This window comes from Typopeltis vanoorti, chromosome 1, assembly GCF_054136105.1.
Source record: "Typopeltis vanoorti isolate ZY-2024b chromosome 1, IOZ_Tvanoo_1.0, whole genome shotgun sequence".
NCBI classification, from domain to species: domain Eukaryota; kingdom Metazoa; phylum Arthropoda; class Arachnida; order Uropygi; family Thelyphonidae; genus Typopeltis; species Typopeltis vanoorti.
The window spans coordinates 42,777,444-42,804,055 of NC_143549.1; the positions used below are offsets into that span (position 1 = coordinate 42,777,444).

General features: G+C 35.2%; 1 protein-coding gene across 1 annotated transcript in view; it reads right to left on the reverse strand.

The window, feature by feature from the left end:
• LOC150109924 (F-box/LRR-repeat protein 5-like) overlaps positions 1-26,612 on the reverse strand; it is a 335,771-nt gene that overhangs the window by 21,166 nt on the left and 287,993 nt on the right. The window lies entirely within an intron of this gene.

Below are 26,612 nucleotides of genomic sequence, written 5' to 3' on the forward strand. Positions count from 1 at the left end.
CTAAAGAAGGCCTGTGGCTAGTGGTGTGCCGCAGGGTGTTCTTGAACTGCTACTGTTAAATTTGTTCATAACGATACAAAAAAGGATCTGAGAGGAATTGTTCAGTTATTTGCCAATGATGCAAAGTTGGGTAGACTAATAGTTAATACAGATGATGTCAAAATTTTGCAGAATGATTTGGATAGATTGGCAGAATGATTAAAGAAAAATGGATGTCAGTTTAATGTGACAAAGTGTAAGGTTTTGGGGAGAAAAGATTACCAGCTGTATACCACATTGGAGCTGTACAGGAAATTGACAAAGCCAGATATTTGGGAGTGTTAGTGGATAGGGAGTTAAAGTTTAGGGGCACATAGCAAAAGTGGCTAAAGCAGCTCATCAGATCACTTGGTTACTGAAGAATATTTTGAAGAACAGACACAAGCAGGTTATTGTTCCTCTTTATTGAACCTTGATAAGACCTATATTGACTACTGTGTGCAGATCTGGGTGCCAGGGTTTCTTGGTGATGAGGAAGAGGTGGAGAGGATCCAGAGGCAAGTGGCCAATGTGGTAGCAGGTCTATGGAATGAACCTTATGAGAACAGGTTGAAGATTTGTGAGTTACAGAAACTGGTTGATAGGCAGAAAAGAGGTGACATAATTGAGCCATACAAATGACTGAGGGGATTTTTAAAAAATTAATTCAGAGGAAAGTTTTCATATCAGGTGTAGTGGTGGTGGGAAAACTTACTCAGTTTCCATGGGCCATCCATGGAAACTGAGTAAGAGTTAGAACCTTTGTTCTAACACCTTTGCTAACCGAGTAGTTAGCAAAGGTTTTAGAACTAGATTTTTTGCTTGGAGAGGTGAATGAATGGAACAGATTGCCGGAGTCTGTTGTGGGTACCATGACTGTGAATGAGTTCAAAGCAAAGCATGATAGATACTGCACAAATGTTGGATAGTTCTTGACAAGATATTTAGGGCCTCCCTCAGTGGGTCCAAGGACTTCTTGGAGTTGCTTGTAATAATAATAATATAATATAATATAATATAATATTATATATAATATGAAATAATATATTATTTCATATGTTATTTCCGCGCGGTTAGCCTAGTGGCTATGCGCTTCGCTACCATATGCCTGGGGAAGGAGTGTCCTAGGTTCGATTCCCGTCGGTGACGTGAGGAGCTGAAGGATCTTCCTCAGCCATAGCCAAGTTAGCCAGTCTTGGGCGTGGACAGCAGGGTTTTTTCCCCAGTTTATTCTGGGGTTTTTCATCCCGCAAAACAGGCAAACTGGCCTTGAGTACTCAACACTCAAACAGGCCATAGGATACACCGGGGCATAAGGCCGACCACCTTATCCTGTAAACGGAGTGAGGTTCGAGGATCAATGGACCCTCGACACCGCAAGGTAAAAGAGGGTATAAGGAAGATGAATGATGATGATGATGATTGAAATAACATAATATAATACCAATTACAGATTTGGTTTAATCCTTTATCCAAGTGTAAGCAAACAAAGTTTGCACCTGAAATATTTTCAGGACTGGGGCAACTCGTGGTAAAGGTGGTATAAGTTCTGATCACTTGCCTTAGTGTCCCATAATGCAAAGCACATATCCTTATGAGTATGTAAAATGCTATGCATTATGGAAAGGATCACTACCTAGACTGGTTTCGACCTTGATTGAGTTTTCGTCAGTGGGAGCTACACCCAGAGTTAGTGATACTAAAGTGGCAGTAATGCAAAGTCATATCACCATATGCCAGTTGCAAACTTTGTTTGCTTACACTTGGATAAAGGATTAAACAAAATCTGTAATTGGTAGCATAGCCAAATGAAAAAACTTCCATCAACTATCTATAATCCAGAGAATATTAATAATAAGGTGCTGACACCTTTTGGCAACTGGTATATGGTGATATGACTTTTGCATTACTTCCACCTTAGTATCACCACGGTTGTGGATTTTCTTCTCGGTAGAACGTGTTAATCAAATATGAGAAACTTTGGTTTTGTAGTGTAGCAGCTAGATTAACTAGCAGAGACGTGATTAAAGTTATTAAATTACGGATTATACTGTATTTAAGAACAGCAGCAAAAGTAAGTGGACTGTAATTACAATGAGGGCGATTCGTTAGGCCTAACAGCCATGTTAGAATCACCATTGTTAGCATATCTATTTCAGATCCGTATACTTGCAGGATTTACTTGCGTTTATATGCAAATTGTTAATGATGATTTGGTTAGATTTGGATGCCCTCACAGATTCTCTGGATGAAGAGCCAGCACTTATTCTTGTAAATAAACTTCAAAGGAAGTTTAAGCTCAAATGGCCATCAAACGTGGTAGATCCTGACATTATTATAGACTCTCTAGATAAAGGACTGGCTTTCAGCTTCATAAAGAAACTCCTTAAGAAGTTCGAGCTTGAATGACCCGGCTTCCTAAATTTTTACTCTTTACCTGAGACTGATGAAGTTCAAAATGAAGACGCTTATCAAATGGAGGAAAAATTAAATCTAGTAATCTCTGACTCTACTCATTCAGATCAAGGAGAGAGAGGCACGTGCGCAAAAAACGCAAAACTCTCGCCTCGGAGTCAGCAAACGAAAATGGCATGGATGAAGATGCCCCCAACACAGATTCCTCTGCCTCCACCAATGAAAAGGTGCCTCCAGTCATTCTTAGGGAAAAGCAGAGATGGACAGCCTTAAGAACCACCATGGCCAACCTGCAGATAAATTACTCCATTGCCAAGAACACAGAGGAGGACATCAAAATTCAGCCCACTACAGTGACTGACTATAGAAATTTAACCAAGGAGTTGGATGTAAGAGGTACACGATACCATACCTTCATACTTACCTTGGAGAAAAATTTAAAAGTGGTACTCCAAGGAGTATCTGAAGACATTGAAACAGCTGAAATAGCTGCTGACCTCAACATGCAAGATCTGCCTCCCACAAAGGTCAGCAGAATGTACAGATCAAACAAGACCCCTATGCCTCTGGTATTGGTGGAAATACACAATATCTATAAAAATATTTATAACTTGAAGGCAATCTGTGGGCTTAAGGTCTCACTGGAGCCACTTAGGAAGAGGGCCTCTTCTGGCCAGTGCCATAGATGCCAAAAATTTGGTTATGCTCAGAAGTTGTGCAAAGCTCAATACAGCCCACCCCACACATACCTGCTCCAAGCCAAAAACCACCCCGGCTAAGTGCGCTAACTGTGGTGGTCCCCACCCTGCAAATTACAGAGGGTGCATTTGCCACCCAAAAAACAGGCAAACTGAGTTAATCAGTCAATCTACCTCATTATCAGAAACGAGAGCCCCAGAAGCTCAAGTTCATCAGGCTCCTATTAGTTTGAACAAGATGACAGGTGTTCAGCCACCATCAACTGAGCCCCCCAAGAAAATAAATCTTCAACACCAAACAAGAACATATGCTGATGTGGCTTGCCCCAAAAAAGCAGTCCATGACCAGAATATGCCAAATCCACATTCAAATATAACAGCCATCATCACCTCTTCTCTTGTAAATATGTTACAGGATTTCAGTAACGCAAATCCATCACTAAGCACCACAAAAAGTTTCTTACAGCAAACACAGTCCATTTTATCTGCAGTCTCCAATGCATAGGAAAAAATTTACCCCAGACAAAATTTACCCCAGCTCTAATGATTATTGCATGGAATGCCAACTGCCTTAAAAATAAAATACTAGAAGTGCAGGAATTCAATGACAGATATAATCCGGATATATTATTAATTAATGAGACTCACCTGAGACCTGCTGACAATCCTAAATTCAAAGGATATCAATTCTACAGGAATGATAGGCTGGATTACAGAGGTGGTGGTATACAGCCATCCTCATCAAAAATCACATCAACCATCATGCTGTAGCCATTCCTACAACCACTAATCTCGAAGTCACAGGTATCAATGTCATCACAAACTCTGTCGGAAACATAAAAATCTATGCTGCTTATAACCCACCATCAAAAACATTGCTGACCACAGATCTGGATGCTATCCTCAACATTAAACTACCGGTTATTATTGCTGGAGATTCAAACGTAAAACATCACGCCTGGAGCAGTAGGTCTACAAATAGGAATGGCCACATCCTCTTTAACTACACACGCTCAAATTGCGCAACTGTGGCTAGCCCCTCAGTGCCAACTCACCACAGTCCCACTGGCTCATCCGACGGCTTGGATATAGCTGTCCTTCAGAATGTTGACCTACAGTACACCCTGGAATCATTGAATGAATTATCATCAGACCACAATCCTATTCTGCTCCAACTGGGTTATCAGAGGGGACTTCCCCCTTCACCTCACACCTTCATTCCCTGGGAAAAACTATCCAAAATGCTTCCAAACTACATTGATCCCATCCCTCATATCAATTCCAAGGAAGAAACTGATTCTGCAGTCAATAAACTTACTGATCAAATCAACACACCAATAGCATCTATCATCTCAAATTCAATTGCTTTCAAGCCTAAACGACTACCAGATGACATAATGAACTTAATCAGGGAAAAAAATAAAGCATGAATAAATATACAAAAAATAAATATAAAAAAAACAAACAAATTTTGCAGGAATATCATGAGTAAGAAAAGATTAGCAAAACAAGTGCTTAAATAGAAAGGCAGGGAGGATACACAAAATAAGCCCAAGATCTACCTGTATTATTGCAGTTAAGGACAATGCCATAAAAAACAACAGAATAGTGGTAGAATGAACTATACTGGAAACCTACAAAATGAAACTGGAAGTAAACTGCTGTTGCATTTGAGAACTAGGAATGGTACCTTACTATATTTTAAACTCTCATAGTAATCTACATCTTTTGAGAGCATATGCTGGGAAATAATCATAATAATGATAAGATATTTTTCGTTTCCTACCATTGTTTTGCATTATGCAAATATGACAAAGCGTGTCCAGTAAAGTAACAAAGAGTGCTTTAAAAAAAGAAAGTTAATTTTTTTATATTTCTTATATTGGCAAAAAGTTACACACCTGTATTAATATATCAAGAATGTGCAATTCGTCCAGGATGTAAGTCAGATAAAATATCCATGATAATGATTATAGGTAGAGGATAGACATTGACCTTAACATGTCCCCAGCAAGCAACACTTCTTGATGTGTGTAAAAATGCTTACAGTTACAATATTTTTCTAACAAAAAAAAGTCTCTGATTATTATAAAAGTATCTGTTTACTCTGCAATAAAAGAACAAAAACTTTATTCAACTGTTAAACGATTAAAGTATTAAGCACAATTTTTTTAAACACTTAATTAAAAAAATACATTAAATACAATAAAGATTAAATTTATCCATTAAGATGTTTGGAACCATGTTTCTTTTCTCACAGTATAATGTTTTGAAAAATATACAACATATTTTTTTAGATATGAATCCATTATTCACATCCTCAATTTTGATTTCACAAACTTTATTCTAGAAAAAACTGTTTGCTGCATAAGTTCTGAATGTTATTCTCTTCCTTTCAACACATTTAGGTACCTGTTTCAAGAATAGTTAGTAACATCAAGGAATACACTCAATTTTTGCATTCAGTTTAAAGTCCTGCAGTTCAGTAAAGCTTCATCTGTAAATATGTCGAAACATGTTTCAGATCAAAAAGCATTTTTCATGATTCTGTGAATGAGAGCAATCAAGTGAAAATAAATTCGGAGTTGAAATTAAATATCTGAATTTTATGAATAAACATTCACTATAATTCATTTTCTCCTTGATTACTGAAAAATATTACTTTTTTGGAAAACTCAGTGGACTGGAATCAGTATATGCAACCAAAAAAAGGCTGTCAAATGCAGTCTGTTATCTGCATGTACTTATTATACTTTAAGATCAATTAAAATCTGAAATCTTTAGAAGATAATACTGGCATACAATTCTTTTCTTTCTTTCTTTTTTTTTTTTTTTTTTTTTTTCATCTGAATCTTATGCTTTTTTAACTTGAGAGATAAATATATTTTAAATATAAATATATGGAAAAATATGTTAATATTGGTATCAATATTTGAAGGAAAATAAAAAAATGGTTACAATAATCATCAGATTTACACAAGAATTACTAGTAACATAGTCATATAGATTTAAATAGTTATAGAGAAATACCACCATAAGACTAATACCAAAAAAATGCATCTTTAGAGTATAAAAGATGATTAACATGCATTACTACTTAGTTTTACAAAAAAAAAAAAAAAAAAAGATTACAATGTTATAAGTACATATTCATATTGTTATACTGGATCAGTCCTCCATGTAGGGCTGATCCAGTTGAACAGGTGGACAAAATCTCTACTCCCCAGTCTTTAAGTGGTAGATGATTTTCATTAACCAGTGTGAGCCCATTATTTGGAAATGTTCCCAATTTGGTCCCTACAACAGAATTCACAGATTACCTAATTCCATCCTGAGTATGAAGGTGTAACCCAAAAAACAGGTCATAAGGCTAACAAAGGTAGCAATAAGGCTCAGGCTACAAATTAAATTATAAGCCAATCTAAATATCTGGGTTGTAGTCAAGGTATTGGGAGAGGCTGGTGAGGGCTAGGATATAAAAGTTGGTTGATAACAGCAGTATTTACTGTGCTTTTCAGCATGGGTTTGTTAACTAAACTGGAGCAGATGGGATTGGTTGATAGATAAGTAAGATGAATAGGAACTGGGTCTCAGTAAGTTGTATGAGGGTGTAGTATCAGAGAACAGGAAAGTGATTGGTGGTGGTGGGGTCTGTTTATGGGACCAAGGTTACTTAATTTGTGTATTAATAATACTGGGATGGGTTTAAATGGTGATATACAACTATTTGCAGATGATGCAAAACTGGGGAGAGTGATGAGAAATCAAGCAGAAGCAGGAGGACTTGAATAGATTAATTGCGTGAGTGAGTGAGTAACAGTGTGGAACTGTCAGTTCAATGTTGCACAGTGTAAGGTTCTGAAATTTGGCGGGCAACAAGACAACAATGGGATGCAAAATATACATTTGATGAGGAAATTTTGGAGGAAGTCGAGGAGACCTTATAGTAGTGGTGGACAAGGATCTGTAGTTCAAGATGTCACACTGCACAAGTTGTGAAGTCATCACATCAGATTATGGTAATGATGCAGAGCACCTTAATGTGTAGAAATAAAGAGGTTATGGTTCCAGAAAACTTTTTCCTGGTTTCAAATTAGATTACACTTGCCAAGAAATCATATAATAATAATCATATGCTCTAAAACATGCCAAGAATATCTTATTAAGAATTTCAGTATGATATTAGAACATCAATCACACATTTAATCTTCATAAAAATGACTTAAATAAATGTTTCTTAATGAGGACAGCAATAAATTAACTGAGGGAAGAAAAGAAAGGAAAAATATGGAATATTCTAATTGGGATGTTAGGTTTAACTTGTTTAATATTAGTTTTTGGGACATGAGAGAAATTGTTTTCACAATAAGTGATTTAGAAACTAATATATATTTTTTTTATATCATAAACAATTGTCTTCATATTTTCCCTAAACATACAATGAGCTTCTAATGATGACAACAGTGGCGACCAGTGAAAATTTTAAGTGGAGGAATAAAAAAAAATTCATTTTTTCCTAATCAGTAACCAATTTATTAATAAATTACTATTTTTCTGTAATCGCGATTTTTAATTTGAGGAAAATGTTTAATTTTCTGGATTCATTAAGTTTTCATTTCATTAAATTTTAAAAATAAACATATAAATGTTGTTAAAAAACGTTTAATAAATGTATATATTAAAAAATGCTTTATTAAAAATATTTCACCCTCACCACAAACTAATAATAAAAGTTTCGTATCTCACAGAAACAATGCATGCATGCATGCATACATTTATTGGTAGCGACACTGCTCAACTAGCAGTGTCAAATTCACTTGTTATGTGCAGTGACAAGTGTTAAAGAATATCGGCAAGTCTAGCCAAAACTGATCTAACGTGATAATTTCGACACTGCATTAGAATATCAGTGTCGGAATAATCGAAAGCGTTAATCAAACAATTCCAATTATTAACTATTCAATCAATGTCAAAACATAAGCTGTAACCTTTAACATGTTGTATTGTATTTATATAATGTTATAAGCATTGTTATTATTTATAAACACAAACAAAATTTAATTTTTTCGTTTTTTCCTTGGGGATGCTACAGTGTCGCAGTGCTTATGTACAAGCCGTCACTGGATGACAACAAGCTTACTATAATAATGGTTACAACAACCAGATCTTCCTCTAGTCACTGTGAGATAATTAATATTAACAGAAATTACTTTCTCGTGTTATATATTACTTTTTTAAAAAACTTAATTTCTTTATTATGTAGTCAACATTATTCAGCAGCACATACAAAGATATATTCTTTATATACAGCATATATTCATCTCATTTTATTCTCAGATAAATAAACAGTATTTTAATTATTAAACAGAAACCTACTGCATTGCTAAACCACTTTTTTGCAAGAATTCAAAGAAATACAGACTTTATGTGTGTGTGTGTGTGTGTGTGTGTACTCTCTTTTTTTTAACTATCGGAGCAAGTACTGCATAGATCTACTATGCAGTAGATCTACTTTTTCTCGTTTGCTAATAATGATTACAATGAATTATTATTTGTCAGAAATGAGAGAAATCAAATGTTATTACTCAAGCAGGAAATGGACTGCAAGAAAATTGAAGAGGCACAGATTTGATGGTGATGATGGGCTATAGTGAGGTCCTGAGCTTTTGTTTCTCTTTTTCTCGTTTGCTAATAATGATTACAATGAACTATTATTTGTCAGAAATTAGATAAATCAAATGCTATTACTCAAGCAGGAAATGGACTGCAAGAAAATTGAAGAGGCACAGATTTGATGGTGATGATAGTTATAGTGAGGTCCACAGAACATATTACAAATTGGACAAACCAACTCAAAGGATCACTCGAAGGTAAAAATGCACAAACTGACAAGCAAGGATAAAGCAATTATCATCCCTCTTCTATGAAAAACTGCATTTGGTTGCCTTGGTTTCTTTGGGGAAGAAAGTGATGAGAAAGATCTAGAGGGAGAGTAACCAATATGATAATTTGTCTGTGGGGTACTCCCAATGAGGACAGATTGAAGGTTTGTGGGTTATAAAATTCAACTAAAAGGCAGCGAAGTTATTATATAAACATATAAGTTACTCTGAAGGAATTTTATAAAGTAGATGATAAAGAAATATTTCAATACATGACCAGACAGAAGAACAAGGGATCAAACAAAATGACAATTGAATTCAAAGATAAACATGATAGCTGTTGTGTAAATAATTGTCAGCATGGATCCCCATGATGAGTCTTCAGATCCCATGGATGTTCTTGTGCTGTAATAATAATAATAATTACATATTTTCCAAAAAAACTTTATATTTATCTCAAGATTGTAAACTTCTTTAGATGCCAAATATCAATGTCAGCATTGATATTTGGCAAATATGGAATGTGCAAATGCTTAGGAAAACCTAAGCACTTGTCCACCTGCTTGAGTAGATAGTAAACGTCTTCACTCTCCAACCAATAAGCAGTGGGTTCAAATTTCACAGTGCATGGATACCTACAAAGTTTTTCAGGTAATAAATGTTTTTCACTGCATGGTATGTAACCATGATACAAATGCTTGGAGTGTGCCAATGCTTGTGAATCCAAGCAAATTTTTTATAAAATGTTTCAACATGATAATGGCACAGTAAATTTTCAACAAAGCTTTAATGTTCCAAATTTCTGCATCTATCTGTTGTTATAGCTGCAATATGATTTTGAAAATTATTCCAAATTCTTGCATTCATGAGTCCACATTTTGAATATCAACTGATACACATTTTCACATCGGATAATGGCAATGATGCAGGGGACCCTGACATGCAGAAACAGGTTATGTTGCCATTGTATAAAGCCTTGATCAGGATTCATATGGATTATTGTACACAGATCTGGTTGCCAGGTTTTTTATGGTGACGAAAATATGTTGGAAAGGGTCCAGAGCAGATGCGTAGCTAGGGAGGAGGAGGAAGGAGAGGTCCGCCCCAGGCGGCACTTTGAACCTTTTTGAACTTTCGCAGTTAATTCTAAAACACAGTCTCGAGAACTCATTTCCAAATACTGTAATACTACTGAGATTTTCCTCACAATTGCTGTTAAGTGTCTAGTTGTGAGAGAAATTTTTCTAAATAAAACTGACTAAGAATTACCTACAGTACTATGAAATAGACTTCGCCAATGTCAGCGATGATTTTGCTAACAGAAAAGCAAGAAAAATAACATTTTAGAATGTTGAAATTAAAGTTTTAATTCAAAAATAAACATAGTGTTTTAATTTATTTCCCTCTATGTCATTTTGACTTTTTGTAGTATTTTTTGGTGTGAATTGAGAGGGGCGGCAAAAGCTCTAGCTACACCACTGGTCCAGAAAAGATTCACAAAGGTGATCAGTGGTCTTTGGAATGTGAAATACGAAGACAGATCGAGAGAATGTAAGTTGCAGAGCCTCATGAATAGGAGGAGGGGGGGGGATATGATTGAGACATATAAGCAAGTCAGGGGTTGTTATCAGGTTGACATGGAAGAGATTTTTCATAGAATGGGAGATATGGGGGGGGGGGATAGAAAAAGAGGCCATCACTAGAAACTGTATAAGGAGGGTGTGAGGAGAAGGTTCTTTGCATACAGAGTGATTGGTGAGTGGAATGCATTGCCTGAGTATGTTGCGAATATAGACACATTGAATCAGTTTAAAGTTGATTCAATGTGTCTATTCAAAGCTCTATGTCATTTTGACTTTTTGTAGTATTTTTTGGTGTGTATTGAGAGGGGCGGCAAAAGCTCTAGCTACACCACTGGTCCAGAAAAGATTCACAAAGGTGATCAGTGGTCTTTGGAATGTGAAATACGAAGACAGATCGAGAGAATGTAAGTTGCAGAGCCTCATGAATAGGAGGAGGGGGGGGGGATATGATTGAGACATATAAGCAAGTCAGGGGTTGTCATCAGGTTGACATGGAAGAGATTTTTCATAGCATGGGAGATATGGGGGGGTGGGATAGAAAAAGAGGCCATCACTAGAAACTGTATAAGGAGGGTGTGAGGAGAAGGTTCTTTGCATAGAGAGTGATTGGTGAGTGGAATGCATTGCCTGAGTATGTTGCGAATATAGACACATTGAATCAGTTTAAAGCATGGTTGGATGAGCACTATGTGCAACAGTGTGTACTTCCCACAATGAGTCTCTGACTCCATGGAGGTCAAATGTTAACAAATAAATAATAATAACAAACTAATCCTAAATTAAAATTTTTTGTGTCATTTGAACAGATAACAACACTGAAATGTAGTTGATACCTGGTGCAACATAAAACTAAAATGGTGATCTAATTCTACTAATTTTTAATATTTGCTCTTCTTTCTTATGTTCACAGATGTCCAAAATTAAGATTATTATTATTATTATTATTATTAAAACAAGACCTCATGGAGTCAAAGACTCATCTAGGAGGTCCTTTTATCTTACACACACATCTCATCATACCGTGTCTTAAACACATTCAAACTACTTGCAGACACCACGCTCTCAGGCAGGGCATTCCAATCACTCACAACTCTGCACGAAAAAAACCTGCCTCTCACTCCCTTACTCACACCCTCCTTATACAGTTTCCAGGGATGACCTCTGGTTCTCCCCTGATCTCCCACTATTCTCTGTAGAACTTCTCCACCATTGATCCTATAACAACCCCTTACCAACTTGTAGGTCTCTATCATATCTCCCCTCTTCCTTCTCTCCACAAGACTCTGCAAATTACATCTTTTCAATCTTTCCTCATACTCAACATTCCAGAGGTCAGAAACTACCTTAGTCATTCGCCTTTGGACCCTTTCCAACATCTCTTCATCCTTCTGAAAACCCGGTGACCAAATCTGGGCACAATAGTCCAAGTGTGGCCTAATCAAAGCCTTATACATTGGAACAAGTATCTCCCTACTTCTACACGTCAGTGTCCTCCTCATCATTCCCAGAAGTCTTTGTGTTGTCTTCACAATTTTGGCGATGTGTCCCCTAAATTTTAGATCCTTATCCACTATCACTCCCAGATCTCTTATTTCCTCTACTTCCAACAATATATTCTCACCAAGCATAAATTCTGCATCCCATCTTTGTTTTCCAAATTTTAAAACCTTACATTTTGCAACATTGAACTCACATCCCCATTTGCTTGCCCAATCACTCAATTTATTCAAGTCTTCTTGCAAGGCCACAACATCTTCACTACTCTTTATGTTCGTCCCAACTTTGCATCATCTGCAAACAACTGAATATCTCCATCCAAATCTTCACCAATATCATTAATATATAAGTTAAATAGTAATGGCCCTAAAACAGATCCCTGAGGCACTCCACTAGTGACTTTCCTTTTCCTGGATATTGCACCCCCATACACAACTTGTTGATACCTATCAGATAGCCAGTCTCCAATCCAATGCACTAATCTAATATCCAACCCCATCTGCTCTAGTTTGACTGTCAACTTATCATGAGGTACTCTATCAAGATATGACTAGTTCTTTCATAATATATAGTTCTACTTTGAAATTGATTCAAATCTCTCTCTCTCTCTCTCTCTTAACTTTCTTGTTTCACAAAAGTTTAAAATTGACTTAATTATTTTAAGCTACTTGAAGCTGGTTTCATATTTTCCTCAGCTTTTGTTTTAAAACTGGATCCAGTCAACTGTTTTGGAGAATAACTGCAATTCCCGATTTTTACATTTCTTAAAGTGTTTTTAAACTTCGCATTGATTTAAATTCATTTTGAAGCTAAAGTGAAAACATTAAAAGTATAATTACTGAAGCATAGATCTAAAAGGGTTCAATTTGGCATGAGTAAGATGTGAAAAATGGAGGATATTATGGATCCATCTATATTTTATAGCAAAATTTAGAAATAAACTTAAAAGTTTTAAAATTTACCAGTGTTAAATTGTGAATGAAGAATTTTATGATTATTAATACTTCATTCATAATTTAACATAAATTGCATATCCCGAGCTAATTTTACTCCTAAGTAAATTCTAATTTAAATACTTACTGTTATTTTTTTTATTAAAATAATAATTGTAATTTTTTTAGTTATTTATTCTGTATAAATTCATTATATAATTTGTAAATGTATCCTAAGTGGACTGTAATATGCGCATTTTATTTATTGTAAATGAAAGTGAAAGTAAATTTAAGAAATTCTACTAATGAGATTTGATTTGACTGTCAAGAAAACAGAGTTAATTTTAGATAGCGCGTGGTGAAGCGTGAGCTACAGTATTCGAAGGGAGAAGGAGTTGATATGAGCTGGACTGGTTAGAACTGGATTTTGGTAGGAAGAATGAAGGTATTTTATTGGAAAACGAAATTAAAAAGGGAAGAAGCATTCAGGACAGCACGGAGTGAAGTAACGGGTGGCAGTAAAGGGAATTTGGAAATGCCATAAATAAATTAAGAAGGGACTGGGAAATTAATAGGCAATTAGGAATATTTCTACGGAATTCTAAAATTACATCGAATTCCAATTGTTTTGAGGAAGAACAGTGCCAAGCTGAAATTAATGTGTAGAAGAAAATAAGGAATAAGTAGATTACCTGAAACGAGTGCGTCAAGACTTGTGAAGCTCTATGTTTAATATTTCAGTTATATAGTGAAGATTGCTTTTGAATAGTGTTACTTCAAAGTGATAGTTAACTTCAGTTTTAAGTGTGCCTATAGTGAATCCAATGTGCAAAGGATGTAACCTAGTAAGAGCAGTCCATTTTTTTTATATTTTAGCGTGAAGAAATAAGAGTTAGCTCCACCCAATATATCTTAACATTAACTGTGGCATTCTACTAAAATTAGCTGATGTATGGAGCTTTAAAGTGTTTCCCCCTTGAAGTGATAACTGCCTCATAATTGAGTTAAGTGTTTGTTGACTAAGAGAGAATTAGAGAATTCTACTTTAAGAATATGTACTGTAAGATTCTGTAACATTGAACTGTGTGAACCATTTTTAATTATTCGGAAGAATGTAAAATTGACAGCTGGATGTCTGATGCCTAATGTTTTATGTTTGTTATGAGTATTTGAACTAAGTTGATTTGCATTATCTTGTTTTCAAAGTTATACTTAATGTACATGTTATGTAACCGTGCATTAAATGTTTTGTTTTATTGATTCCAATTTGGTGTCTGCGTGATTCTCTTTCATTGCACTGCTCATAAAGTTTATTGGACCTTGCGGAAGCCTTAACTGATAATATTAACCTCGGTCTGTAGAAAAGTGAGATTGCAAAAGTTAGTTGGTGATTGATTCCACTATATTTGGATCAGTAATCAACCAAAAATTAATAAAAACAAAAAATGGATAATTTAAATAAAAATAACATTCCAACAAGATAGCGAATTCAAAGCGGATGTACGGCACAACACCAGCAAGCATAAAAGAATATAATTCAACATTGGAGTTGCCTCACTACTTAAAATTCCACCCAGTAGCCTGTATATTTGCCTTTTATTAGTGATTAAATTAAATTTCACAGCTTCTCATCAGAGATGAAATGCATGCACACACACACACAGAAAGAGAGAGAGAGAGCAAAAAACCTTCACAATAGCACAGAAATCCACTGTTAAAAAGTTAAATTGAAGCCTTTCCCCATTTCAGTAACTGACCATGTATCTTCCAAGAGTTGACTTATGAAGAATTTAACTTTCTGACATAAGATTGCTACAGTATTGAGAGAGTTTTTTCCTCTCTAGGTTGCTCTGCCTTGTCTCTAATGAGAACCAACAGTTTGTAACAGCTGTTAGGACAGTGAAACCTAATCAATGGGTTTCACTGCCCTGCTAAAATATGGACTCCTCCTGGGAATAGTCCATGTTTTTTAAGCAATACAATCCAAGGCAACTCCAATACTGAAAATTAAATTCTCATAAGTTCTCTGGTAACATTTGGAACTTTAAAGTTGAAAATTTAAATTCATATACAGAAAGAGACTATAAAATATAGATGAATCCATACATCTTCCATTTTTACATATTAAAATTATAAAATAATAACTTAAATATAAAGAGCCAACAGGCTTCATTTCGGTGATATAAACATTATTTAAATTAAGGGGATATTAAATTCTACATTGTTTTAAAACCGATTAAGAAACTCAAGGATTGGAATCAGAGAGTTTCATGCCAAATATAGTATAATAAACTATAAAAGTAAAGCATCGGCGATTACTAGCGTGAGCTAATGCAAGGTAGTCCTAGTACGTAGTACAAACTCGGGCAGCTCGCGGCAAAGGTGGTAAAGTTCTGATCGCTATTCTTGGTATTTTCCATGATGTAAAAACACATTTCCTAGGAAATGTATGCTGTTATTACATTATGGTGGGAGGTCACTACCCAGACCGGTTTCAGCCTTTACTGAGGCTTCATCAGTGAGTAGCTAGACCAAATTAATACCAAAGGGTATAGCGAAAAGAACTTATATACTCTGCTATACGAGTTGTCAAAAAGGTGCCCCATTAAGTTACTTAAATAAAAAGAGCCAACAGGCTTCATTTCGGCGATATAAACATTATATAATTAAGGGGATATTAAATCCTATATTGTTTTAAAACCGAATAAGAAACTCAAAGATTGGAATCAGAGAGTTTCATGCCGAATATAGTATAATTGAATATAATTGAACTGAATAGTATAATTGAATTGAAAAGTATCGGCGATTACTAGCTTGAGCTAATGTAAGTATTCCTAATACGTAGTACAAACTTGGGCAACTCGCAGCAAAGGTGGTAAAGTTCTGATTGCCATTCTTGGTATTTTCCATGATGAAGCCTCAATAAAGGCTGAAACCGGTCTGGGTAGTGACCTCCCACCATAATGTAATAACAGTATACATTTCCTTGGAAATGTGTTTTTACATTATGGAAAATACTAAGAATAGCGATCAGAACTTTACCACCTTTGCTGCGAGTTGCCCGAGTTTGTACTAGGACTACTTGCATTAGCTCACGCTAGTAATCGCCGATACTTTTATAGTTTATTATACTATATTCAGCATGAACCTCTCTGATTCCAATCTTTGAGTTTCTTATTCGGTTTTAAAACAATGTGGGATTTAATATCCCCTTAATTTAAATAATGCTTATATCGCCAAAATGAAACCTGTTGGCTCTTTATATTTAAGTAACTTAATGGAGCACCTTTTTGACAACTTGTATAGCAGAGTATATACGTTCTTTTCGCTATACCCTTTGGTATTAATTTGGTCTAGCTACTCACTGATGAAGCCTCAGTAAAGGCTGAAACCGGTATGGGTAGTGACCTCCCACCATAATGTAATAACAGCATACATTTCCTAGGAAATGTGTTTTTACATTATGGAAAATACTAAGAATAGCGATCAGAACTTTACCACCTTTGCTGCGAGTTTGTACTACGTACTAGGACTACTTGCATTAGCTCATGCTAGTAATCACCGATACTTTTATAGTTTATTATACTATATTCGGCATGAAACTCTCTGATTCCAATCTTTGAGTTTCTTATTCGGTTTTAAAACAATGTGGGATTTAATATCTCCTTAATTTAAATAAAATAATAACTTTTATCTTACATTAAGGAGCCAAAAGATTTATGTATAAAGTATGTAAGCTCTGTTTCACTAAAACCTTGGTATTATCCAGGTCTACCTACTCGCTGATGAGACTTCAATAAAGGTCGAAACTGGTCTAGGTAGTGACCTTCCCTCATAATGTAAAACAGTAATGCATCTCCTAGGAGCTGTGTTTTACATTATAAGAAAATATTAAGGACAGTAATCAGAGCTTGCTCCACCTTTGCCCTAGTGTTGTACCACCAGGCATTGACTTAGGCTTGGACTTGCCGGATGTTCTTCAGCATGAAACTCTTAGATTTCAATCTTCGAGTTTCTTATTCGGCTTTGAAATAATGAAGGATTTATTATCCCCTTAATTAAATAACTTTTATCTTATTTAATAATTTAATATTTATAAAATAATTTTATCAAAAAGTGATCAAATGTGGTCTAATTTTAAAAATAAAAATGAACATTAATAACTTCTCAATACATTACAGCAAAAAAGTCTGTCGACTATTGATGGTGATTTCCTCTTCTCCTCACCATTTAACTATCGAACCACCTGATAAGAGAGAGTAATACCAAGGAAGAAGTAACTCAGAGCAGCTAAGTGTAATAAAAATGTACAGAATGTGTGCCTGTTTTGTTGCATTTGATTTGCAGTCATATAATGATATTATTGTATTATATTTAAAGAGTGCACATATAATTGTATAAAACAATGAGTAACATTATTTTTATTGCAGTGATTGAACAGTTTCATTAAATCAAAATAAAACTTGAATCATCATATCGTCCATAGTCTACAGGATATAAAATATTTTTACTAAAATTACTCATTTCATTACAATTAAAACTTATAGGTAGTAGTTGGAATGAATGAAATGACTGGTAACAAGAAGAATGTAAGGAGGAATGTCATGAAGTTGTTAAGGAGAGTGAAAGATAACAGTGTGGAGGTAACATAGTCAGCATGTTTGCACATGTATGATAATGGTGAATTGAGAAGATGAATGATGATTATGAATAGTATGCTAGCAGAGTTGTGTGAGGAGAAAGGAGTTCATTTTGTAAAAGTGTGGGATGAGTTTCAGGAGCAGATACAGCTGTATAAAAGAGATAGGTTACATTTGAATGGATTTGGTGTAAGTCAGTTGGAGAAACTGTTGTTGCAAGAGAGAGAGAGAGAGAATGGCTGAAGTGAATGTAAGACCTGAGGAAGCAAGGGGTGTTGTGGAAGAGTAGCAGAGTAAGGTAGGCAAGTTTGTGAGTGGAGAGGTGAGTGGAATGAGTGAAGAGAAAATGAGAGAAGGAACACAGAGTGGATAGGGAAATGGAAGAGGTCAAGGTGGACAGAAGATTGCTGTGTGAAAAGTGTAGATGATGGTTTTCATGAGTAGATGTGTGAGTACACAAGAAAGGATTAAGATAGTCAACGATGTGGGGGTGACATTTAGGTCTGGTGAGGGTGTAATATCAGTGATGATAGGAATGGAAAGGGGAGAGTATGGAGTAGTCATGGCTGAGAAGTAGGGTTAGTAAGACTTGTTAATAGAAGCAGAAATGAATTAGTGTGTGTGTTTACAAGTACAAGAAGTATTCAAAACAAGGGGAATGAAATTGTAGTGTTGATAGAGTTCATCACTCAAAAATTGTTGGTATAAGTGAGATATGGTTGAATGAGGATGACAGACTGACAGGAATAGAGATGGAGAGAGATATGTAGTAATTTGTGAAAACAGACAAAGCAAAAAGGGAGGAGGGATGTTATTCATGATGGCAGAGGAGTTGTGTGCCCATCTAGGGTAGAGATGCAAGGAACAAATACTGAGAGTTGTTTTGAAGCAGTACGGTGTGAAGTGGAGGTGGGCAGAATGAATGTTTAGTAGGGTGTTGCTTATAGACCTAGTGATTTTGAAGGTAGTAAGAAAGAAATGTTTAGACAAATTGGTCTGGTTAATAAAAAAAGGGTTATCATTATGGGTGATTTCAATTATGGTAATATAGACTGGAATGAAGAGACAGCATTAGGAACCAAAGAAAATGAATTTGAGTTTTTGAGGGACAACTACTTAAGCAGAATGTAACAGAGGCCACAGGTGGATCAAGTTTCTTCAATCTGTTATCTCATTGGAAGATATTGTTGTAAATGAAGTGTCACATCTTTATCCAGTTGGTGAAAGTGACCACAAAGTGATCACTTGAGTGGTGGCAAGCCACATCAGGACTTTTGTGAGAAAAGGTTATATATGAAACTATAAGGCAGGCGATTATGGCAAACTCAGGAGGCAGCTTGCAGCAATATCATGGAATGAGGAACTGCATGGGAAGGAAATCAATGCTGCTTGGAGTCTACTCAGGAAGTATCTGGCAGAGGTAATGACTAAGTGTATTCCAAAAGTCAGGATATTAAATATGGTAGGAGTAAAATGGATATAAAAAACAGGTATGATTGAAGAAGTGAAACGTGAAATCTGGAAGAAAAAGGTATTGTAGAGGTGGCACAAGATGAGTGGGGATAATCAGTTAAATGAGGAGTACAAAGAGCAAGCAAGGATTGTGATTCACTTAGTAAGGGTAGCAAAAAAATGAGTGGCAGTTAGCAAATGACGCTAAAAGAAATCTTAGGAAGTTTTTTTTGATATGTGGCTAGTAGAAGAAAGAATGATTATGGGAGGATGATGTAGGTCAGTGATAATGGGAGACTGATAAACACCGAAGAACGAAGATATAGTAGAGGTGTTTAATGAGGAGTTCATTAACATACAGGAATACCTCGATTATCGCGGTTTCGATTATTGCAATTCTCGATTTATCGCGGTTTGTAATTTGATACCAAAATTACAATTATTTTGCTCCAAATTCGAATTATCGTGGCTGTGAGATGTAGTCCACTACATATGCAATCACTTCGAGTTGCCACTCTCCAGGTATTGCTCTCTTGTAGGGCTTCGTTTTTATCCGACGGTGCCTGCTCACCACTCACCAGTAACTGTCCGCCTTTGCCTGAAGTACATGTGGATATTTATTTCTCTTCTTATTTACCCCTACAATGAATGCTAAAAGACACAAGGATGATATCAAGTCTACAGCTATCAAGAAGAAACGTAGAGTAATCAGCTTAGAAGATAAGTTGCATACAATAAATAAGTATGAAGCAGGCATAACCAAGGCCAAAATTGCAAGAGAGTACAGTCTAAATGAATCAACTGTTCACCATATTTTAGACCACGCTGCAAACTATAAGCAACTAGGACAAAGTGCATCGACCTCCTCTGGGTCCCAAACTACAAGAAACAGAAGCCATCTTATGATTGAAATGGAAACGCTATTGTCAGTGTGTGGATAGAAGATTGTAACCAAAAGAGAATTGCTCTTAGTCAAAAGACTATTAAAACAAAAGTATTGAATTTGTTTTAAACTTTAAAAAGAAAACAATTAGAAAGCGAAAATGATTTGCCGTTAGTAGTGGAAGAAACTTTCTCTGCAAGTTCAGGGTGGGTTGATCAGTTCAAAAAGCGATCGGGCAGGCATAGTGTTTGTGTACAAGGTGAAATTGCAAGTGAGGATGAAAAAGCAGCAGCTATTTTTCCTGGTGAATTGCAATAGATCATTGAAGGAGGAAATTTTACCAATGATCAGATATTTAATACTGACGAAACAGGCTTATTATGGAAAAAAATACCCACTAAAACATTTTTAGAAAAAAATGAAAAATCACAGCCTGGCTACAAGGTTTCGAAAGGGCATGTAACACTTTTACTATGTGACAATGCTTCTGGAGATTACAAGATGAAGCCTCTCTTTATTTATCGTTCAAAAAATCCTTGCCTGCTTAGAAGTTTAGATAAAAATTTTCTCCCTGTTCATTGGAGATTCAATAGAAAAGTTTGGATGACAAAAACTATTTTTGAAGATTGGTTTAAAAACTTTTTTTGTCCTGAAGCTGAAAGGTACTGCAAGTCATGGTGAATTGCAATAGATCATTGAAGAAGGAAATTTTACCAATGATCAGATATTTAATACTGACGAAACAGGCTTATTATGGAAAAAAATACCCACTAAAACATTTTTAGAAAAAAATGAAAAATCACAGCCTGGCTACAAGGTTTCGAAAGAGCGTGTAACACTTTTACTATGTGACAATGCTTCTGGAGATTACAAGATGAAGCCTCTCTTTATTTATCGTTCAAAAAATCCTTGCCTGCTTAGAAGTTTAGATAAAAATTTTCTTCCTGTTCATTGGAGATTCAATAGAAAAGTTTGGATGACAAAAACTAGTTTTGAAGATTGGTTTAAAAACTGTTTTTGTCCTGAAGCTGAAAGGTACTGCAAGTCATTAAATCTCGATTTTAAAATCTTGTTGATATTAGATAATGCGCCTAGTCATCCAACAGCACTGAATGATTTGTGTGAAAATGTAAAAGTTATTTATTTACCACCTAATACCACTTCCATCATCCAGCCAATGGATCAAGGTGTAATTGCATCCTTTAAGGCATATTACCTACAAAGAACTTTTTTCACAAGCAATAGAAAAGACTACAGGAGATGAAGCTATGACTTTGACAGAATTCTGGAAGGCATTCAATATCAAAAATTGCATTGAGAATGTCAAGGAAGCATGGAGTGAAGTCACTTTTAGCAACCTAAGAGCAGCGTGGCAAAAGATTATTCCTCATTGTGCAAATGATTTTAAAGGATTTGAAAATGACGTAACCCATGTTATCAATGACATAACTAAGCTTGGCTTTGATCTAGGACTAAAAGAAATTGAACAAGGTGATGTTCAGGACCTGCTTCAGTCACATGATAAGGAGCTGGATGATGAAGACCTAATTAAGCTTGAGAGAGAATGTGCTTACGATGCTCAAATTGATGAAAATGACGAACAAATTGATGTGGCACTGAAGGAATTTACCCTCAAAGAAATGGATGAAATGTTTAGAATTGCTGAAAATTTTAAAGAAAAAAATCTTGAAGAGTGATCCTAATCTCAAGCAATCAATGAAAGTTCATCAGGAAATTGAAAATTCCATCTGTTGCTACTGAGTTTTATACAAAAAAAAAAATTCCACCAGACAACTCTACACCAATTTTTATCCAAGAAAGAATAATTGCATATACTGCATGTACTCCTTATATATAAATAAAGATTAAAGAATAATCTTGTTTTTCTAAATGAACCTTCATTTTTTTCTTAACACATTTCTTTTTTACTTCATATATAGAATTTAATTAATAGATTTGAAAAATCCTTGACAATGATCACCCATTTTACACGCATTATTTATCCTGATTATCGTAGATTCGATTATTGCGGTATTTTTCATGGCAACAATAACCGCGATAATCGAGGTATTCCTGTATTTGATCCTTCTTGTGATTGCAACATAATGCAGAATATGAGAAGAGAGCAGCGAGAAGAGAGGGACTGATGATGCTGAGTGAAGGATTGAGTAAAACTGATATCAACAAGGCCAATGGGACATGATTGCGTGCATGGTGCGTGCGTGCGTGTGGGTGGGTGGGTGGGTGTTGAGGCTATATTCCAGGGAGTTAACAGCTTTAATTTAAATTCTCTGGCATATAGATGATCTGACAGGTGATATTTAGATGTAGTATTCAAAAAGATATGAAAAAGTTGCTGATAATGACAGAAATGAGTTGAGAAGAGGATCCATGATTGCAAATGAGCCAGAGTTGTACAGAGGTTATCAGAGTAATAGTGTGGAGTTTGTGAAGAGAATTGTATAGTAGACAATAGGACTTATATAAGACTGATGGTTTGCATTTGCATGAATTTGGAGTTAGGTATCTCAAGAAAGCATTATTCAGTAAGAATTTTGAAGTGCAGCTATGAACTAGAGGTTTTTTTTGGGAGGGGGGAGGAATTGCAGGTAGCCTTGAGATGAGTGGAATAATGATTCTAATGCTTGCTGAATGCAGTTTATCAGGTTTTAAAATTGAATGCAATAAGAATTCTATCTTGATTAGAGAAAGTGACTATGTAGTCTTGTTCTGTTGCTTAATAAGTAAAATTCTCAGCCATTAAAGAGTTTATGTTGATCTATAAACCCAATGATTATGACAAACTTAGATGGCAGCTTGGAGCAGTGCCGCAGCATAAGAAGCAACAAAGAAAAAAATGTCAGTAATGCATAGGAAATGATTTGGAGATTGTTTGAGAGAAACTGCATATTGGTTTATCCTAATGACCAGGGTCAAGATAAATCAATAAAATGAGTTAGCAAAATTGCCTAATGGATTACTTAAATGTTGAAGAACTTGTGGACAAGTAAAGATGGTGACAGGTGACCAAGCTGGCAGCAGGTTTGTTGAATGCTCTCCATGAGAATCGATTTAAGGTGTGTGAGTTGTAGAGTTTAGTTAACAGACAGAGGAGAGGGAACATGACAGAAATTTATAAGTCACTAAAGAAATTCTATTTTCAATACATGTCGAGAAGGGAGATATCAAGCGGTTATCTCTGTAAGTTGTGTAATACTGCAGTTAGTGAAAGTGTGTGAACTACATTTTTTGCTTGGAGAGTGGTGAATGAGTAGAATGGGCTGCCAGAGGTAGTTGAATGCCTCGACAGTGATGGGTTATATAATTCTAAAGCTCTGATAATATTGGAGTGATGACAAGTGATCTTCCATGTTTTAATGTTCTCCCTTCTGAATAATATTCTTCTATTTACTTATTCTTCATATACTTCCTATCATTGACTTCTGAAATTCTAACCTGATAGTCTTTATTTCTCATACATCTATTACAAACCTCCATGATTTTTATAACAAAAATTCTCTGTCATTCACCAGCATTCAAACAGCCCCTTGCCTTGTATTGTGGCTATTGATGAAACATGGCTTCACCACTATGACCCAGAGACCAAACAACAGTCAATGGAGTGGAGACACAAAGCTTCTCCATGGTCAAAGAAATTATGAACCCAAAAGTCAGCAGGGAAGGTTCTTTCCATTGTCTTTTGGTATAGGGATGGTGTAATCCTTACCAAGTACCTCAAAAAAGGTGAAGCTGTTACAGAAGCAGTTTATTCAACAGCTCTGAAGGAAAAGCACCATGGAGAAAATGGGCAGAGGCATGTTGCTTTTGCAGGAAAATGCACTTGCTCATGAAACCCAACACAATACATAACTTAGGCTTTCAATGTGTGCCTTACCCACCTTATTTGTCAGACTTAGCCCCATTTGACTATTTCCCATTCCCAAATTTAAAAAACACTTGAAAGGAGCAAAATTTAGCAAAGATGATGAAGACATCTGCATTTGAGGACTGGTTTGTGCAACAAGGGAAAGCCTTTTTCTCAGAAGATTGCATATGATGCAGCAACATCACTTTGTGGAGGAGAATAATATGGGGGAATAATAATATGTAGAGGGAACATGTAGAATAATGTGTAAGTTACATGGTTCTATCTCAATTCCTTCATGGTGAATTATCACAACTTTTCAGCACACCCTCATATATATATATACAAGGCATCAAAAATATGCTTGCCCACTCACACAAAGAAAGCATATTTTGATAGCTGGCAAGTAACTACAAACTATTTTTATTTAATAAGTTTAAAAAAAGTTTCCAACTACAAACAGCACTATTAATAATTTTGTAGAAATCCTATTGATTTATTGGGACATACTATTAAAAAAAGGAGATCTGTTTTTTTTTTTTTTTAACCTTTATGTAACAGTTCCTACATGTTTGATTTCAGTTATGTAATGGTTCATGTTTACTCCTTATTGTATTTTTCTATTCTTTCTAACCTAGAAGAAGTCACTATCATAGGTGGTGAAACCAGTTGGTTTAACTATTTATATTATCACAACTTATTAAACCCAGTGTCAGTTATCTTTTGTCACAAACTGAATGGTAGTGAGCTTAATCATATCCTCATAGTATGCCATATTTGCAAAATGCATATTCGTGATGGCGATTATCACAACTTTTCAGCACATCCTCAGGGTGTGTGTGTGTGTGTGTGTGTGTGTAAATATGTTTAGAGTGAGAAAACCCACAGAGGAAGACTTACATTTTCCATCTAAAACACACTCAAATAAGATTATCCTATCACAGATAAGATGTCAATCTAAGCCTCTTTCATAGACAAGGTAACACCTAAATAAAATCCACCCACCTGAGTAATTAAAGTGAAATTGAATATCAAATTCTTGATCTAATTTTTCTGGCAAAATTGCTTCATTATCCATTTGCATTAAATTTCTATCCACATTACTTTTCATGCATACACATATGTACTAATTCTCAATGAAAAGCAAGCCATTTATTTAATGTCACTTATTTTGCTGGTATTAGTCCTTTAATTTAGTAAACACAGACTAATCCTATAAAATTCTAGATAAAAAAAGATCAAGAAATTTATATTCTAGAAAAAACTGTATTTATAAACTTAGTATGAATAAAAGTAATATGTATGTTTTTTGGAAATTTTCAAATGCTAAAAGTGTATATACTAAGTTTTCATATATAAAAATTTAAGGAACAACTTTTTTTTATCGTTCTGCTGTAACTTTTTTTTGTTCTGCTGTAAAGTTTCTTTATAGAGAGATTTTTCAAAAAATAAAATAAAATAAACAATGAATTATGCTTGTGAAAATACATTTAATTATGCAATTTCACATTTTAATTAATAAACAAAACATTGTTACAATTTTTCTCTTTCCAAATTCAATAACTGTCAAATTTCACTCATTACCTTTTCTTCATTTAAAAATAAGCTAATAAGCTTATCAAGCAGTATCCTATTAAATGCTTTTGCTAAATTATTATGGTACCCTCCATGGAGTCAATAGGCTCATCGTGGGAGGCCAATCAACTGACAACATGTTTATCCTAACAAACTTTGAAGTGTTTTACACTACCTGCATTTACAATGCACTCTGGAATGTGCATTCCACTCACTAACAACTCTCCATGTAAGAAAACCTACTCCTCAAACCCTTCTTCACCACATCTTTATACAACTTCCAGGGATGGCCTCTTGTTCTTCCTATCTTAACATCCACTATATTTATAATTCCTTCTGAATTAATCTGATAACTAACTAACCTGAAGATCTCTGCCATATCTCTGCTTTTCCTCCGATCCACCAACCTCTTTTATCCATATTCCCTCAAATGCTCATCATAACCTACACTCCAGAGTTTTGATATCACTTTGGTCATTTGTCCTTGGACCTTCTCTAGTGTTTCCACATCACAATGAAAACTAAAAAGTGACCAAATATGAGCACAATAGTCCATATGTCATCTGACCAATGCCTTATATAGCGGCACCATCACTTCCTTATCCCTACATGCCAATATACTTTTTATCATAGCAACAATAAGATGTGCAGTATTTGCAATACTTGTGATATGACCTTGGCACTTCAGTCCACTGTCTATAATCACTCCAAGATCCCGAATCTCATCCACTTCCTGAAATACAGCACGTAGCCTTATATCTCTATATCCCAAAGTGTAACATCTCGCATTTATTAACATTGAAACTGCAATTCCACTTATCTGTCCAAGTTAAAAGTGTTCAAATCTTCCTGTAGAGAATTATCATCAGCACTACTCCTGATAATTCTACCTAACTTTGCACCATTGGTGACCTTTGAAGATCCTCAGTCAATCTACATAAAATATCATTAACAAATAAGTTAAACAGTAGAGACAATAGAAGAAAAAAAGAAAAAGATTTGTTACTTCTCCATAAACCTGACTACGAGTTAATTTTTTTTAATTCTTGATGCAGTCTAGAGAAGAGCAATAAGACTGATATTACCTCTCCATACACTGCTCCACTGAACTAGTAACTATTATTCCTTCACTTTCTGTGGGCTGTGTTAATAAGATAAATCAACTATAATAT